Here is a 20,432-nt window from a genome sequence, read left to right as displayed (position 1 = left end):
GTAGATTGCTTTGGGTAGTATAGTCATTTTCACAGTATTGATTCTTCCAATCCAAGAACATGGTATATTTCTCCATCTGTTTATGTCATCTTTGATTTTTTGCGTCAGTGTTTTATAGTTTTCTGAGTACAAGTCTTTCGCCTCCTTAAGCAGGTTTATTCCTAGGTATTTTATTCTTCTTGTTGCAATGGTAAATAGGAGTGTTTCCTTAATTTGTCTTTCAGATTTTTCATTGTTGGTGTATAGGAATGACAGAGATGTCTGTGCCTTAATTTTGTATCCTGCAACCTTACCAAATTCATTGATTAGTTCTAGTAGTTTTTTGGTGGCATCTTTAGGATTTTCTTTGTATAGTATCATGTCATCGGCAAATAGTGACAGTTTTACTTCTTCTTTTCCAATTTGGATTCCTTTTATTTCTTTTTCTTCTCTGACTGCTGTGGCTAGGACTCCCAAAACTATGTTGAATAAGAGTGGTAAGAGTGGACATTCCTTGTCTTGTTCCTGATCCTAGTGGAAATGCTTTCACTTTTTCACCATTGAGTATGATGCTTGCTGTGGGTTTGTCATATGTGGCCTTTATTATGTTGAGGTAGGTTCCCTCTATGCACATTTTCTGGAGAGCTTTTATCATAAATAGGTGTTGAATTTTGTCAAAAGTTTTTTCCACATCTATTGAGATGATCATATGGTTTTTATTCCTTAATTTGTTAATGTGGTGTATCACATTGATTGATTTGCATATATTGAAGAATCCTTGCATCCCTGGGATAAATCCCACTTGATCATGGTGTATGATCCTTTAATGTGTTGTTGGATTCTGTTTGCTAGTATTTTTTTCAGGATTTTTGCATCTATGTTCATCAGTGATATAGGTCTATAATTTTCTTTTTTTATGATATCTTTTTCTAGTTTTGGTATCAAGGTGATGGTGGCTTCGTAGAATGGACTTGGGAGTGTTTCTCCCTCTGCAAGTTTTTGGAAGAGTTTGAGAGGGATTGATGTTAGCTCTTCTCTAAATGTTTGATAGAATTCACCTGTGAAGCCATCTGGTCCTGGACTTTTGTTTGTTGGAAGATTTTAAATTACGGTTTCAATTTCATTACTTGTGATAGGTCTGTTTATATTTTCTAATTCTTCCTGGTTCAGTCTTGGAAAATTGTACCTTTTATATGTACAGCATATTGTAAATCAAGCTTTCAAAAATGAAGCTCTTAATTATAGCTGCACTGAACTAACAATACAGTAAATGATAAGGTTATGATATTTAAATGATTTTCCAGTAGCAACTATGATTTTGTACAAGTTTCAGGATTATTATGTAAACATCATTTTGTGGGGTTTTGAAAATTAGAAAATGCTGAAGCTTATTAATAAAAATATGCAATAATACCTTGATGACTGTGTTGAACGTAAATAAGTCTTAGTCTAGTGTGACACTGATTATGAAGACTTAACTTCCGAGCGTTCTTTTATTATGTTGACAAATGCATTTTCCATATCACAGGGAAAGGAAGAAATCAGGGATTTGTCTATTTTGTCAGTGAGTGAGACATACTGAGTCCTGCCAGGTGGTACATAACTGATCAAAAATCCTGAATTCGTACCTGTGATAAGATTTAAAAAGTGGAGCAAGATAATGTTATTAAGTGGAATGAAATAACGGAACCTACATCAGCCACTAGCCTAGAATGAAGCTGCCTGTTCCCTGTGTGCATGTGCCCCCCGCCCCTACTTTACTATCTGAAATAGAATTCAACAGTAATCCATCAGTCAGCAGTTTTTGCTGTGAAAGAGGAAAGAGAGGACGAGTTTCATCATAGCAAGAGCATCCTAAGAATTTGTCCCCCACAAACTCTGCACGCTGTGTAATCTTGAAATTCTAGGTCCACCTTTTGTTGGCTTTCTCCGTGTGACTCCATATAGAGGTGGAACCACTTTGGTCCCTGTATTTGTGCCTCCTTCTGCCCTCTTTCCGTCCACTGCGGCTTCATGTACAATAGAAATGTGCTTCATTGATAATGCCAACCCTCGGCTACACATCCACAGGCAGAGATGAGCTGGGTAATACTTTCAATTCACACTTGAACCTCCTAGTAATCAATTCAACTTTTTATCCAACCAAAAGTTGCAACTGTGGTAGCAAAACCGACTGTATAAAGTCTTTTCTAACTGATTCTCTGACTTCCTGTTCTCTGTTGATGGCCACATACACTTGGGTGGGCAGGGAAGGGGGAGCCATAGAGTTGTTGCCATGTCCATGAATTGATAACTCTTCTTCCTCCTCATCTCACCCCCACTACTAATGGCCAAACACTTTATATGTAGTAGGTGGAACCACAGGAAGTTGCCATTTTTGTTGGTCAAAACAGTCATATGTAAGCAATTTACTATGATTCAATCTAATATTATGTAATCTTTTTTTTTTTTTTTTTTTTTGCGGTACGCAGGCCTCTCACTGTTGTGGCCTCTCCCGTTGCGGAGCACAGGCTCCGGACGTGCAGGCTCAGCAGCCATGGCTCACGGGCCCAGCCCGCTCCGCACATGTGGGATCTTCCCGGACCAGGGCACGAACCTGTGTCCCCTGCATCGGCAGGTGGACTCTCAACCACTGCGCCACCAGGGAAACCCATATTATGTAATCTTTAGTAACTTAATGAGATGAGTATTACTACCCCCATTTTCTAGATAAAGAAAGCAGAGACTCAGAGTGATCAAGGTGACCCAGCCAGAGTTTGTAGAGTCTGGAACTATGCTCTGTCATCTGCCAGCACCCTTGGGCTCCACCGCTGGGCTGGATGACCATTTTGTAGACATAGTCCATCATCTGAATCATTCCATTTCTGGCACCATATGTATGTTACCAATCTCAAATGTATGTTGGTGTTTTCTGATTAATACAATAAAATTTCATTGAAATATTTTCTAAATTCATGGTAGTGTTTCTGAAATGAGGTATCTTGTCATCAAAGAGCAGAGAAATTGTCCTAATATTCCATGGTAGACAGCATTGATTCTGCCTCAGTTCCTTCTCCACTAATCCTGAAACCTGATATCTTTCTCTGGAGGAGTTTGGAACTTGTCCCTTGCACCTCATTTACCAAGGTGTGGCAGCTCATGCCTCTAACTGTCTGCCTTCACTCTGAGCTGCTTTGAGTCTCTGTAACTTGAAAAGGTTCTGAGGAGTTGATGAGATAATCCATACAGAGAGCATAGGTGAGGTGCTCAGCAGTGCCTGCAGCAGAGGAAACCTTTAGTAAATAACGTTGTTGTTCATATTATCTGGACATTCTGATGACCACGAACTCAGTCAGAGAATACTTTTGAGCTGACATACAACACAATTGAGGTTTTTGATTCCTTTCAGCTTGTGCCCCACATCTGTTAATTCCATATATTTCTGTATATTCTCTCTCTCTTTCTATGTAACTATCTACCTATCTATCATCTGTTTCCCATCCATTCATCCATCTATTCTCTCTCTCTTTCTCCCTCTCTCTGTCTTCCCCCACTTCTCTCTCCCATCTGCAATCTTGGAGACATAACCTGCATGTTACTTTGAAGTTCTCTTATTCTAGGTCCAATTTTTTCCAGACCGGAGCCATAACATTTTTCTTTAAGGAAAAATGGAAATGGATAGGAAATAACTCGCAGATTTTGAAAGTGTAGGTGAATGACGGTATTCGGTTGGTTTTATAGTATGGTGGCATTTGAATTGGATAAGCTGGCATTGAATCACCCAAAGTATGTATTTATGCATTAGATTTGTTCAAAATTCATGGTGCAGTTTTCTTTTTAACAAGAAAATAAATGGTGATTCTGATTTTTGTCCTTCGGTTGCTCGTGACAGTGATTCAGTGTGTCTCTGTACTAAATGGGATCCACGAAGGAGGTAAACACACTTAGAAACTGGTTTGAAAAAGTCATTCATTGAAAAAAAAACCCAGAACAAAAAAACATCTCCTTGAATACACAGGATTTGTTATGTCATCATCATCCTCAACAGAGATTTATTGAGCACCTACTATGTGCTTGTTACTTGATAACTTTGATACCAGCTTTGCAATAAAATGGTTTCATTAGAATGTTAAAATGAAGGGCCATTTGTGGATTACATTCATTATGTGTACTTATTCAGAGTGTATTATCTGTATTGGCTCATAGGTGATTGGCTTTTTTTTTTTTTTTTTTTGTGCGTTACGCGGGCCTCTCACTGTTGTGGCCTCTCCCGTTGCGGAGCACAGGCTCTGGACGTGCAGGCTCAGTGGCCATGGCTCACGGGCCTAGCCGCTCCACAGCATGTGGGATCTTCCCGGACCGGGCGCGAACGCATGTCCCCTGAATCGGCAGGCAGACTCTCAACCACTGCGCCACCAGGGAAGCCCGGTGATTGGCTTTTATTCATGTATTTTTGTGTTTTGATTATGCTTCATATATGAAATGTTTAAAATAGTCATGTGAATCAATTTCTTGTCAAGTAAACTGGAAGTTTTCTCAAAAGAGTTCTCTCTACCATATGAGTTTTGTGTAACACCTTCACAGAAATACTTAATGTTTTCCTTCAGATAGTGCACTTCTGTAAGAGAATTACCTCATGGAATTAAATAGCATCAAAACTCAATCATGGTAATTCCTTAGGCACCTATAAGTTTTATAAGGGAATTCACATACCTTAGTCCAGTTACTCATCTGATGGCATTTATTGCTCTTTTGCTAAGTGGCAGGCATTAGTCTAGCTATGTCATTTAATCCTTTCAACCACCCTAAGTGGAAGATACTTTTGTCACCCCATTTTACAGATGAGGAAACTGAAGCACCCGGTTACTCAGTGGAAGAGCCGGGATTTGGACTCAGGCATTTTAGCTGTAGAGCTGGTGCTCTTAATCATTACTCTACCCACACCTCAACTCAGCCTTGTTCTATAAACTGGTCTTGAGTACAGCTTACTCTTTGGAGATTGAAGGTAGGGTGCAAAGTAGCATAGAAACAGAAATTGAGCAAACAGTGAGTTTGTCTGTCTAATGTGGTTCGTTTGATTATCTTAATGCAGTGCGATGTCCATCTTTGCCACGATTACTCAGAGTTACTGTCCTTCTCCTTCCCACACCTTCCCCCATTTCTACCTGCCCCCACTTTTGCCTGGTTAATTCCTCCTCATGCTACAGTTCTTCCCCTTGAACTACCCCTTTCTACATTTCTCCCAGCGCTCAGCCATCTATGCAATCAGTTTATTGCACAGTCTGAATTTGGTAAGGGTATGAAAAGACATGATTTGATATTTTTTGGTTTTGTTTATTTCAACTACTGCATTAATCATTGATCTTTTTTTTTTTTTTTTGACTCTTTCAGTCCTGTCCCTTAATTACAACTCAGGCAGATTTCTTAGATCTTCGATTTCTTTCAGTAATTAAAAATCCACGTCAGTTCAGTTGAAAACGTGTTCTTTCTCTCCTCCACCTAAACTCCCCTGACCCCTCAGCTCAGGCCCAGGGTGTTCAGTGGAGAGGGGTAAGGGCCCCTCCTTTCACTCCCCCTTGCCCCCTCCCCTGGTTCCAGCTCCTCTGGGGTGGGGCTGTGAGAAGGAGACAGGAGAGCTGTCAAGGATTCCCTTGGGTTTCTGGCCCTAGCTGGGGTTCCTCTCTGGGCTACTGCTGGCGCCATTGGGTAACACTGGCTTCATTTTTTAAAACCCTGTGGGCTCTCTCTAAGGGTGTGGCTTCTTCAGGGGGCTCTAGCCCCATGGTATAGATTTCCTTATGGAAAGTCATCTCTTTCTTGACCTCTTAGAAGCCTCCTTCAGCTTCTGCCTCTATGGAACACCCCACAGCATCTGGCTGAGAGTGAAAGTTGTGTGGATGGCCAGGCCAGCCCGTTGCATGGTGGGTCTGCAACCTGGCTCCCATGTGACCCCTTCTATGTGCCAGGCCAGGAAGAGCCATGCATCTTCACCATACCAACTGGTGGAGAGCAGGTTGCTCCTCTACATGGTTCCCACTTCCTGCCTTGCTGTGGTCTCTCCAATCCTTTCCTCTCCCCTCCCCCCCACCCCCGAGAGGGTGGCTCAGCAAGCCCAGTGCATAACTAGATGCCCAACCAGCATGAGGAGATGCCAAAGACAAACGCAACATCTAGGAGACGTTCTCTTGGAGCCGTCTTTACTTATGGAGGGAAAAGTCATGGTATTTGCCCCATCCCAGGTGGATTATCAATTTCTTTCTCAGCCTTATCTTCTCTCACTGGTCCTATTTTATTTATTTTTAACAAAGTTGGCTGATTTTTGATAAACCCTGAGGATTTATCTGGTCCAGTTTCAGCTGTGTGTGTGTGTTTGTGTGACTTATCATTGTCCTTAGCTTTGAGTCCAGCAAAAGTCACTTTAAATATCCTGTTACCTTGACGATCACTTATTTAATATACATCTTCCTATTAGATGCAGTGCAGTACTCCCTCTTAATCTCATTTACCCTGTTTCTTCTTGAGTTGCTGGGATGATAAGCATACTGATGGGATGAGAATTTAACTAACAGGAAGGAGATACTGATTGCAGTATCAGGGATGATATGGTTTGAGTCAGATTATAGAGCTCATCACCATCTGATCCATATCTTAAATGTTCCATCTTTGGTATAAGGCATTTGTGAGGAATAAATAATGTGCAGGGTGTTTGTAAATAATATTACATTGACTATAAGTTAATTACTGGGATAGGGTAAAAACAGGGGATGAATACATAAAATTGATATGTTAACATAAAATTAAAATAATAATTGCAGTTCTACTCATGTCAGACTCCTTCCTAAAATTCCTATAATTATGTTTAATTTCCTTTCCTTTTTTTCTGCTCACATTCTGGGAACTGTCCTATTAATAATGAAATGGGAAATAGAATAAGGAAGGTAACCAAAAGCGTTGCTTATTCTTTCTGTGATTAATCAAGGAGTCATTAATAATATTTGAAGGATATAATGCTATCTCTTTAAGAACAAAAAACTAGAAGTATCACTTATTTAATATACACTTATTGCATATCAATATATGCAAAAGTTTCTTAATTAGGAGAGAGTTAAGACTTCACACTTAAGATTAAAGTTCACTCGGGCTTCCCTGGTGGCGCAGTGGTTGAGAGCCCGCCAGCTGATGCAGGGGACGCGGGTTCGTGCCCCGGTCCGGGAGGATCCCACATGCCGCGAAGCAGCTGGGCCCGTGAGCCATGGCCGCTGGGCCTGCGCGTCCGGAGCCTGTGCTCCGCAACGGGAGAGCCCACAGCAGTGAGAGGCCCGCGTACGGCAAAAAAAAAAAAAAAAAAAGATTAAAGTTCATTGAATTTACATTTCAATACAAAAGGAAGTTAACTCCTGTTAATATTTCTGCGGAAGTTTGCAGGACTTAAACATGGTACGGCAGTTTTCATACTATGGCATTAGGTCCCCCTGCTCAACACGTGATACCTCCCCTTTCTCCCTGCAATACCCACCCCTGCATGCCTGCAAAATCCTTCTCTTTTTTTCAAAATTATCAATGTGAATTAATCATAGTGAATTTCACAAATAATCAAGCAGGCTATAGGCTGGGATCAAGAATGGAACAGTCTGAGAGTATTTCTTCTTAGCTGTGGAGGCCTCTGGTGATGTGGAGAAATGTCTGCTGTCAGTCTCTGAAGACAGTCCTTTGTCCATAGAACTTGTACATTTAAAACATTTTCATTCTTCTCTGCATCTAAATCTATGGAACATCAATTTAATCAAATTTTATATTTATTAATGGTGATTTTAAAAGCAGAGAGGACACTGAAAAAAATCATAAACCAAGAATTAATTTAAAAAAATTTTTTTTTAAATTATGAGAGATTTCAAATATACACACATGAAGTTGTAAAGAACACATCTGTACCTACCACACATCTTTATTAAGTCTTAACATGATGCCATAATACTCAATATATTTTTTTCAGTAATATAAAACATACGACGCAATTGAGCCCCCCTGTAAACCACTCTTTGATCTTATTTCTTTTCCTCCCTAAACTATTATCATGAACTCAGTATTTGTCATTCCCATGCACGTTTTTGTACTTTCAATATAGAATATTAAAATATATGATAGTATTTAGCATAGTTTAGTATTGTTTTCAAACTTTTAGTCTTGTTATTAGTGGCATGATACTGTACTTATTCTTTTGCAAATTTTTTTTTGTTCATTGTGTTAATGAGAATTTTTCATGTTGTTGGATATAGCTTTAGTTCATTAAGGATTAAATGGTGTCTAGTGTTCCACTGGATGAATGTACACTATTTTATTTATCCATTCTCCTGTTGATGGGCATTTGGATGGGTTCCAATTTTTTGTTATACAACTAATGTGGAGCTGATTACACCTGCTTGTGCATATGCCTAAGTTTCCCTAGGGCAGGGATTCTTAAAATGTGGCTCATGGACTCCCAGCCCCCAACCCCCCAGGGTCCATGTTACCTCTTCCAGGGAGTCTTCAAGGTTGTAACTATTTTCATAATAATACTGAGATGTCAGTTGCCCTTTATGCTGTGCTGATATTTGTACTGATGGGGAAAAGCAATGATTAGTGAAACCATTGACGCCTTAGTATGAATCAAAGAGATGGCACAAATGGTGCTAGCAGTCATTTTCTTCTTCATCACTATGCACTCACAGAGAAAAAAGCCATTCATTTAAGAATGTCCCTGGTGAAGCACTTAAGTACTTAATAAAATGATTTTAACATTTAACAAAATGGATTAGTTTTATTAAATCTTAACTCTTGAATACGCATCTTATAATTCTGTGTGGCACAGTGTGGAGTGTGTTTATAGCCCTTTGGCTGCACACTGCAATTGTTTAAGTTACAAGCTGAACTAGCTTCTTTTTCATGGAACACCATCTTTATTTACTTGAAAGAATGATGGGTAAACCATGGCTGAACTACATTGACAGTTAAACTACTGGGTTCTTGGCAGACATTTTCTCAAAAATGGATAAGGAAAGCCTTTCACTTCAAGGAAAAAAACTGGCAGTGTTTGTTTCCAGTGATAAAATTTGAGTTTTCAAGTAGAACTTAGAATTTTGGAAAACTTTGCCACTGTGAGGTTGACATTTCCTAATACTTAAAGACTTTTTCTGATCTGATCAGTAATAATGTTAATAAAGAACATTATTTTTTGATACTGTATAATGAAGTGTGTCCACATTTGGAAGATCTGTATAACTCAGTGCATCAGTATTTCCCAAATGATCAGTCCATCATGTTACAAAATTATGCATGGGTAAATGATCTATTCCAAGTACAAGGCTAAATTTTCTTCATATACTTCAACCAAAACAACATAATTCAGCAGATCGAATACAGAGTAGATCTGAGAATTCAGCTATGTTTAAACCAGATATTAAAGAGATTTGCAAAAATCTTACTAATTTTTGTTAGTTTTAGAAAATATAGTTATTTTTCATAGAAATGTTACCTTAACATGTAATAGGTATATTATTGTTATTTTAAAATTAATACATATTTTAAAAGTTCTTATTTTTATTTCCTAATAATGTAACCATTTATAGATATAACCCACATAAATAAAAGTTCTTTGGGGTCCTGAATAATTTTTAAGAATGTAAAGGGGTCCCGAGATACAAAAAGTTTGATAACTTCTGTTTTAGGGCATAGCTTGTAAGAGTGGGATTGCTGAGTCATGGCGTGGGTATCTTCAAGTTGCTCTCTGAAGGTTGATAAGAATTTGCATTCCCATCAGTAGAATATGAGAGCCCTGTTTTCCCACATCATCCCTCGCCAGAATTTTGTTTGTCAGACTATACAATGTTTGCCAGTCTGAAGTGTGTGAAATGGTATCTCATCATTGTTTTAATTTGTATCTCCCTGATTACTAGTGAGTTTGACAAAATTACACATATTTATTGGACTTTTGGTTTTCTTATTCTGTGAATTACCTATTCATATCCTTTGCTCATTCCCCATTCACATCCCATTAGGTTGTCCTTTTTGTTTGTTTTCTTAAATGATTTTTAGGAGTTATTTATATTTCTTGGTTTCTAATCATTTTTTGATTATATGAGGAAAATATTTTCTCTCAATCTGTGGCTTGTCTTTTAATGTTGTTCATCATGTTTTTGTTGAACAGAAGTTTTAATTTAAATATAGTCAGATTTATCAATTTTTAAATTTTTTTCCTGTTTTGTATTTTTTTATCTTGTCAAAGAAATTCTTCTCTACTCAAAGTCCACATGTGTCTATTCCTATATTTTCTTCTAAAACTTTTAGGGTTTTGCTTTCCATATTAGATCTGTAATTACCTTGAATTGAACTTTGTGTATGGTGTGAGGTCAGGATCTACTTGTTATCCCCAGCCCCCATCACACTTCATAATCAATTGCCCCAGCACCTTTCAGTGACGTTGATTTGTGCTACCACTCCTATCACATACCCAGTTTCCACATAGGCATGTTTGTTTCTCTAGGCATTTTATTCCTTTCCATGGGATCATTTGTCTATCCATACACAAATAACTATAGTTTCTTGATATTATTATAAAGCTATAATAATCAGCTACATAATATTATTTTTGAAATCCTCCAACATTGTTATTCTTCAAAACTCTCTTGCCTATTCTAGGCCTTTGGTTTTCCATATAAACATATGTAAGGATTTTCTACAGTGTTCCATGATCAACTCTTCTTGAGACTTTTATTTTGATTTTGAATTTATAGATTTATTTGGGGATAATCAAACTAATTAATGTATTTAATCTCACAGTCCTTCAGTTCTTCTTTTAATCCTTCAATGAATATTTGTGATTTTCTGCATAGGGATCTTGCACATATTTTGATAAATTTATTCCTAGGAATACCTAAGAAATATTCACTAATATTTTGAGTTGAGTGGTTTTTTTCCCCATTACATTTACAATTGGATATTACTAGTGTAAAGGAATAGTATTACTTTTACATGGTAATTTTTCTGTCCAGCAACCTTTCTAAAAACTCATTTTATTTTAATAATTTATCTGTAGATTCTTTGGAGTTTCTAGGTAGATATTCTTACTATCTGTAAATAATAATTATTTTGTATTTTTTTTCTTTTCAAACTTTGTGCACTTTATTGCTTTACTGAATTTTTAGGCCTTCTAGTATAATGTTGGATGGAAGTAGTGATAACCACTTTTGCATCATTTGTGATTTTAATGTAAATGCTTCTAAAGTCTCACTCTTCAGTATGATTCTTACACAGCTTCCTAATAAAAAGCATTTGCTAGAAAGACAATTCACTTATTCTTAGTTTGCTAGGCATGTTGATCAACAATTACGATTGAATTTTGTCACTTTTGTCTGTGTCTATTGAGCCGGTGATTTTTCTTTTAAAATCTCTTAAAATGATATACACTAATGGTTTTTCTGATGGAGTATATTATGAATTATCTGATATTAGGCCACCTTTGAATTCTTGGAATTAAATCTACTTGAACATGATATTTAAAAAATTATTAATAATTATTTTATACACCGCTGAAATTAATTAATTTTCTGATATTTTATTTAGAGTTTTTCCATCTGTGTTTACTAAGGTGATTGATATATAACTTTTTTCCTTTATACTAACTTACCCAGTTTTGGTATTTTGATTTCACCAACTTTATAAAACGAGCTGGGTAATTTGCTTTTTTTTTTTCTGTTTTCAGAATCTTCCTGGATGATAAAACTTTGTCTGTTTCTTTGTTCCTTGAAGGTTGGAATAAATTTACCTGTAAAATGTTCTGGTTCTAGTGTCTTTTGATTTGAGGGACTTTTGATTACCAATTCAGTTTCTCCAGTGATGGTTTTTTTACTCATTGTTTCCATTTCCTCATGGGTCAGACTGAGAAATCTATTTTTCTAAAATGTATATATTTAAGTTTTCAAATTCATTACATAATGTTCATAGTATTCTCTTATTATGTTTAACATCTACTGTACATTTTTGTCCCTCTTTTAATTACCTTCTTTTTTTTTCGTCACTTGCTAAAAACCTGTATACTTATTAGTTTTTTTTCAAGAATCAGCTTTGGATTTTATTTATCCCTTCTATTATCTCTTTGTTTCTGTTTCTTTATTATAATCATTTTTTCCTGCTTTTACTTTCTTTAGATCCACTTTTTAGTTCTTTTTTAGATTCTTGAGTTGAACGTGTACTTAATCTTTCTCTTTTCTAGTAAATGAATTTAGTGGTGTGAATTCATCTCTAAATAGTGACTGAGCATCATCCACATGTTTTGATATGTAATAATTTCTTATTTATTCAGGCTTTATTTAAGAGTTCTCTTTAAGGTACCTAAATATATACTTTTGTTATGTTTTTGCTACTTTGAAATGTTGATTTCTAATTTGATTATATCACAATCGGAGGGATGATATGTGTGATTTAAGTTCTTTGAAATCCTGGAATCATGCTAGTTTTGTAAAAGTTCCATGTGTTCATGAAAACATGATAGAGTCTTTTTGTGCTGTGTGGTTCTCATTACACCCATTAGATTCAGCTGGTGAATTTTTCTCCTTCAAACGTCTATATTCTAACTAATTTCCCTCTATGATTATAAATTTATCAACTTGTCCATTTAATTTTGCCAATTTCTGCTTTATTTTTTAGTATTTTATTTTATTTTATTTTTGCGGTACGTGGGCCTCTCACTGTTGTGGCCTCTCCTGTTGTGGAGCACAGGCTCCAGACACACAGGCTCAGCGGCCATGGCTCACGGACCTAGCTGCTCCACGGCATGTGAGATCTTCCCGGACTGGGGCACGAACCCATGTCCCCTGCATCGGCAGGTGGACTCTCAACCACTGCGCCACCAGGGAAGGCCCTGCTTTATATATTTTAAAGCTATGATAAGTAGAGTAATTTCATGTTTGCTATATTCTTGTTGGATTGTGTCTTTTATTATTATATACTGTCCTAATTTAGTTGTATTAGTGCTTTTTGGACCTTAAATCTATTGTCTTATATTAATCTTGCTGTGCCAACTTTGTTTTGTCTAGTATTTGAAGGCCATATCTTTTTTTAGCCCTTTATTTTCATTCTTCTGTGTGGTGGTGTTCTAGATATGTCTCTTGCAAGCAGCATACGGTTGGATTAAAAAATCAATATGATTACCTCTTTAACTGATGAGCTTAATCTATTTATAATCATTATGATTACTTGTATATTTGAACTTATTTCCACCATCTTATTTTGTGTTTCCTGTTTCCTGTCTTTTTCCTTTGCCTCCCCTCTTCCTTCCCTGATTTTTGTTATATAGATACAGTTTTTAATATTTCATTTTCTTCAGACGATTTGGAAACTGCACAGTACATTTTTAGTGTTTGGAGGTTACTCTTAATCTTAAAGGTAGTTACTTAACCATCCTTCAAGAAAAAAAAAGAAGTCTGTAGTTATATGGTATTTCCTTCTCCCAGTGACAACGAGGGTGTTAACACATGTACTTAACAATTGTTGTTGGCTGTTATGGTAGTTTAGAGTTATTATTTGCTATTTTTTATAGTCAATATTTAATTAAATTATTAACTTTTAACAAAGTTTTCTGTTTGTCTCAAGTTCCACATCTTCTGTGTTCTCTTTTTTCTTGCTGAATTCCTGTTTTAAAAAAAAAAAAAACAAGGTCCTTGGCTGGTACATTCCCTCAGTCTTTATATGCCTTGAAGTGTCTTTATGTTGTCTTTACTCAAAGGATAATTTGGATGAGTATCAATTTCTTGGTTGTCAATTTCTTGGTTTCCCTCAACATGTTGAAGATACCATTTTGCTGCCTTTGCCATCTACTTTTAGAAAAAAGTCTAAATTTGTTTCCTTAGTTAAGTGACGAATCGCCCCAGTAACTAAGTTGACAATTTTGAATAGTGAAATAGGTTGGATTTGCAAAGTAAGACCCACTGAGGTCCACAGTTCCCACCTGAGTATCTTGTCCATGGCACCTTGTTAACAGATCCTTCCAGCAAGTGCCAAGATGGATTGTCACAGTAATGTGTGAGACTCAAAGAGTTGGTCATGTCTATCCATAATTTTTCCCCCAAAATAAACTTCTATGTAAAAATATTTAGAACACTGCACATACACGGATTGGATATATTTATATATTCATAATAGAGGAAAATAGGAACTGGAACAAGATGTGAAGAAATACCTTTGTGAGCAGAGTTGTTATAGGGAAAACATTAGAAAGGATTTAGAGGCACTGACTGCTAATTCTGGTTCTACTTGCATGACTCTGGGCAGGTCACTGAATATCTCTGTCTCTCTCTCTCCTGCTCTCTTTCTCTCTATGTTCATTTGTAAAGAGAAAGTGTGGGACCAGATGAATGGTTTTCAAGCTATGGAGTCAGTGTGTGGCTTGTTGATTTCATTGGGTCCAGGTGGATGAGTGCTGGGCCTTCCGTTCTTCCCTGGATTGTTGGCCTTTTCTTTTCCATTAGTGACCTATCATGCTCTCTTGCAAAAGATTTCTTCTGAAGAAAATATTCTGGTAGCCAAAATAATCGAATCACTAAACCATGTAATCTGAAAGCCCACCTCTAGCTCTGTGACCGTTTTCACACAGGTGCATAAGCACGACCACTCACCCATCTTGTGCATTATTAATTACTGCTTGACTTAGTCAAGGTTAAACTCCAATTTTTAACTTTTATCCACCTGCAGAGTTTCCAGACATCATAAAGCAATTATTATGTCAATTTTTCTAGAGCTTCACATGCTTCTGCAGTTTTAGTATGAAAGCCTTGAAGATACTTTACTCGGGTTTTATTAGAGCCAAAGTGATAGCCCTTACTTCTTTGATCCCATCTTCACACGGGAGTTAAGGGGCACCTGCCTTATTCCTTCTCCAGTAAGTTCTTCCCAGGGGCTTGATTTGCTGCTCTCTTTTTACCCTGTGGTCAGCAATGGAAGCCCTACAGTATGAGCTGAGGGAAGTCATGGCTTTCCCTTCCCTGTTCCTCTCCCTTCTTTGTGCCTTCTACTTAGGACATTTTACCTGGATGATTAAGTTGTAGACCCAGGAGATTTTTACTTTCTTCCATTGTGATTCGTAGAGTATTAGCTTCCAATACCTTGTATCTCAAGTCTTCGTTCCTAGGGTTTTCCAAATTTCTGCATGGAAAATCTATATAAAAAATAGATGATTATGTATACAGACTTTAAAAAAGGATTCAAGTTTTTCATCATGCTTAAGGTAACAGTTTTTGCGCATAATTCTTTTCTATACCAAGAAAGATAATCTTTCTTCTAGTCTGGACGATCTTGACTTGGTGTGAGGTGCCCATGCTACACTGGCACCTTCTATTTGTAGAACCCAAAGTTGCAAGTTGCTGCCATTTAGAGAAAGCAGTTGAAGGAAAGGATGTGGTAAAAGTTAAGAAGTGCTGGAGAGCTTCCCTTGCTTGTGTGCATATTTAAAATAAAATATTTCACTACTTCTAAAAATTCAGAAGATGTCCCAGTACCAAGAGTTTTGTTGTTTATAAACCCTCTATAGTATGTATAGATAGGATTCATTTGCATTATAAATATTTCTTCATCATATGGATTAGTATTTACAGTCTAGTCCTTGAAAATTCTCAACAGTAAAGTTTCATGTGTGCAACTAACTTTTATTCAAATAGGTGATGTGTTTTATAACGGATATGGCAACTTTTATGGGTTTCTTTTATGTTTACTTCAAGTGGTCAAGTTCTTAACTTTTCTGGGTTAATTCTTCTTTCCTTCCTTGATAATTAAATATATACCAATTTGCTCTCTTTGTGGGTTTACTGTGTCCCTTTTCATGGGATATATTGGATTTAGAAGTCTTTTCTTAAAATTTCCTCTGGTGTCGTAATCCAGTGCTGAGATGAGCTATCTGTCACATCAGCTCCAAGATTTCACTGCAGTCCATCAGGAATGCAATACAATAAAAAGTTGCAGTTTCTTAACTGTAATCAAGGAACATTCCACGTGTTTGCAGAAGCATGGAAGTATAGGAGAAAAACAAGCAAGCAGATCTCTCAATGTAGTCTAATCACACCTTCCTGTTCATGTTATTGCTGTGGTTTAGCCTACATACAGAACTTATTTTTCTGTTTGGGTCTCTATTCTGGGAATTCTTTTTTTGTACTGTTTAATTTTGGAAATAGTATTGAACTAGCAGCAGGTGGTAACAATGTATATTTTGCTTGGTGTTTTTACATAGAAAAGGAAATAATAACATCATATTTGGGAATATAATTTAAAAACAGAATTTTAGTTTAAATCTAAATTAATAATCCTTCCCCTAAGGGGGTGTTTATAATTATCAATAGCATAGGTTCTATTCAAGTATTGGGGCAGAGTGAGTTCTTCAATATCTTTGTATACTCTGGTGTTGTCATATCCCTCAAACAGTTAATCGAGGAATGTAAATCGATTTTAATATTATCCAAATCGGGACATAAGCTTGGAGATACTCCAAATATGCTATAAAACACTTTCTACCCACAGGCATCTTGGGGAACACTCATGCCCCTAGTGTTGTTTTATGTGAATATATAGCCTCATTTGGCATAGCTGTGGGGAAATGGGTCCCCTTCACCCTTTTGGTGTGACAATTAGTCAATATATCTCAAAATCCTTGAAGTTCATATCTTTTGAATTACTTCATGGAATATATCATAAGGCATTGTGCAATACTTATGTTCAAGAATGTCATTACAGAGCCATTTAAAAATAACAGTAAATTGAAAAAAACCCTCTGTTATGGACTGAATGTTTGTGTCCTCCCCAAATTCATACATTGAATTTTCGTGGAGGTGGAGCCCTCATGAATGGGATTAGTGCCCTTATAAAAGGGACCCCGGGGAGCTCTCTCACTTTCTCTGCCATGTGAGGACACAATGAGAAAATGGCTGTCTGCAACCTAGAAGAGGGATCTCACCAGAACCGGATGATGCTAGCACTCTGATATCCAAGCCTCCAGAACTGTGAGACGTGAATTTCCATTGTTTATAAGCCACACAGCCTATGGAGGCCCCTTTGATGGGGTTGACTGGAGGAGAGCAGTGGCATAAAAGGAGGCAAAATTTCTTTTCACTCTTCTCTGTATTATACAAACTTTATCTAATAAACAAGTAGAGACAGCATTTAGTTTAACAATATTTAGATGTAGGCCAGCTTAAAATTATTTGCTGACATAAGTATAGGGAACAAACAGAGCAGGAAAAAGAAAATGCAGCAAGGAAAGAGATATCAAAGAATGCGTGTAATTTGCCGTGATTACTTTTTTTGGTGTTAATGGGTAGACAATTTTTTGAAAAAGAAAATCAGATGGTATAATACAGGTTGATGAGCAACCTGTTTTTAACTTACTGTAAAATAGATCATGAGTATTTTCTCAAGTCACCAAATATGCTTGTAAAACATATTTTTACAGCCATATAGTATCTTGTTCTATGTTATACAATATTTTATTTAATTAATTATTAGTCACTGAGGTTATTTTCAATTTTTTCTCTATTATAAAGAGATAGCAATGACCATTATTAGAGCTCTCTCTTTGAATGTATCAGTAATAATTTACTTAAGATGAATTATTGGAAATTGAGTTGTTCTTCCACAAGTACTTAGTCTCTTTTCCCCCACTTGAATTCTTTCACATTATATTAATATTGGGGTCCTGCTTTTACTCTTACTATTATTATTTTACTTTGCCTGTTACTTCTTTCTCTATTCTTTGACTTTTTTGGAGGACATTTTGCTTTATGTTACCTTCTCTCTTTCCTTCTTCCTTCCTTTCTCTTTTCTCTTTCTCTCTCTTCATCTTCCGTAACCTGCCAATTCTCAGCTCATTAGAGAGTTTAATCCATTTAAATTTATTGTTATATGCAGTGTATTTTATTTTCTGTTACTTTGTGCTTCCTTTGCTGCTTTCTTTGATTTTTATATTTTGGACATGAACTATGTTTTCATTTCTTGTAAAGTTTTGGAAGGTTCATGCTTTAGCACAATGCCTGACATCAGAGCAAACACAGAAACAGATTCTGCTTATAGTTCTACTAGTGTTTTCTGTTTCTATTGAAGTTTTCAGAAGCGTTATCTGACCTGTTCCTGTAAGTGTCATAGTCAAAGGTGAAGCGTCCTCTTCTGCTTGTCTCCTCCCCTTCAAGACAAGGTGTACTTTAGCCTTTTCCCCTCTTATCTCTGTAAGCTTTTGTTCCACTTATTTTATTATGTTCTAAGCATTCTGATTCCTCTTTTTGGTATTACTCTTTATTGTACATAGAAGCCTATTTTATTTGTACTCTATTAGTGAAGAAGAATTTTCTAAAAATTTTCAGAATTCTGTAGTAGATTATTTTCAAAGCATTACTCCTCTGCTGAGTGTCTTGGGTGTGGATGTTTTCCTCTCTTTACTCATCTTACAATGGTATCCAAACCCTGTTTTTGTCCACAGACAGGAGCCTGGATGGTGCTGGGTCTCCTCTCTGCCTTCATGAGTGATATTTGAACCCTCTTTTCAGAGCCACACATAAAGGGATGGCTGTGCATCTCTCAGTCTGATTTTCAGTGGACAACAGACTTCCATGCACAGCACTTCTGCTCTGTCCAGGGGGATTTTTCTCCTCCACTTTGCTCCTGCTCTTAGGCATTCAATTTAGCAGGTAGAAGCAGTAATTACCAGAAGGCACTACCAAACCTCTTTTTATACCTGCCCTTGTCTATCCTATTTGACAGCTGAGACACTGCCTACGAGAGTGCACTGTATCACACGTGCATTCATTGATTCTTACTCATTGGTTTTCTGGGAATCTGGAAAGAATGAAGGGAGTGTGTGTGTGTGTGTGTGTGTGTGTGTATGTTTGTAAGGCAGAAGAGAGAGAGTTGTGCTGTACTTCATTAACCCTCAAAGTTATCAGTACCAATTAGTTAATACAGTTTAGAAATGGGGGCAGTGAGATGATGGAGGGGAAAGGAGTCACTTACCATATAAAAGTCTTTATCTATGTGTAGCCATATCCATAGCATACCATGGTAATGGATGTTTATTTTAAATTTATTGAGTTTTTCTTCTCTCACAAGGGATTAATCTCCAAAATACACAAACAGCTCATGCAGCTCAATATTAAAAAAACAAACAACCCAATCCAAAAATGGGCGGAAGACCTAAATAGTCATTTCTCCAGAGAAGACATACAGATGGTCAAGAGGCACATGAAAAGATCGTCAGCATCACTAATTATTAGAGAAATGCAAATCAAAACTACAATGAGGTATCACCTCACACTGGTTAGAATGGCCATTATCAAAAAATCTACAAACAATAAATGCTGGAAAGGGTGTAGAGAAAAGGGAACCCTCTTGCACTGTTGGTGGGAATGTAAACTGATACAGCCACCATGGAGAACAGTATGGAGGTTCCTTAACAAAATAAAAATAGAACTACCATATGACCCAGCAATCCCACTACTGGGCATATACCCTGAGAAAACCATAATTCAAAAAGACACATGCACCCCAATGTTCATCACAGCACTATTTACAATAGCCAGGACATGGAAGCAACCTAAATGTCCATCGACAGATGAATGGATAAAGATGTGGCACATATATACAATGGAATGTTACTCAGTCATAAAAAGGAACGAAATTGGGTCATTTGTAGACACGTGGATGGACCTAGAGTCTGTCATACAGAGTGAAGTAAGTCGAAAGAGAAAAACAAATATCGTATATTAACGTATGTATGTGGAATCTAGAAAAATGGCACAGATGAACCCATTTGCAGGGCAGGAATAGAGACGCAGAAGTAGAGAAAGGACATGTGGATATGGGAAGGGGGGAAGGAGGGTGGGGTGAATTGGGAGATTGGGATTGACGTATGTACACTACCATGTGTAAAATAGATAGCTAGTGGGAACCTGCTGTATAGTGCAGGGAGCTCAGCTTGGTGCTCTTTGATGACCTAGATGGGTAAGATATGGGGGGTTGGTTGGAGGGAGGTCCAAGAGGGAGGGGATATATGTATACATATAGCTGATTCCCTTCGTTGTACAGCAGAAACTAACACAACGTTGTAAAGCAACTATACCCCAATTTTAAAAAAAAGACAGGTTTAATTATATTTCATGTAATCTCTAATTGGCGGGAACATTTATGAATCATTTTATAAAGATCTCCCCCCAAAATGTTAAAATATGTTAGCATTTAATGAATTACTCTCCAGGTCTCCTTAATGACTGATTCCTCAGTCTTCTGATGACTGAGATTTAAAACAAATTCCCATTATGATGATTTTTTCCATAGATTTTCTTTCTTTCATTTTTTTTTAATAGATTTTCTGCACCACTTTTCCTCTGCCAGAACATGGCCAATTGGTTTTGATAATAGAGTCTGTGGTTTTGAGGATCAAGTTTAGATGTCCACTGATAGGAGGAGCCATT

Source organism: Grampus griseus, assembly GCF_964374135.1.
Source record: "Grampus griseus genome assembly, chromosome: 13".
Classification (NCBI taxonomy): domain Eukaryota; kingdom Metazoa; phylum Chordata; class Mammalia; order Artiodactyla; family Delphinidae; genus Grampus; species Grampus griseus.
Note: the sequence above shows the minus strand (reverse complement) of the source record.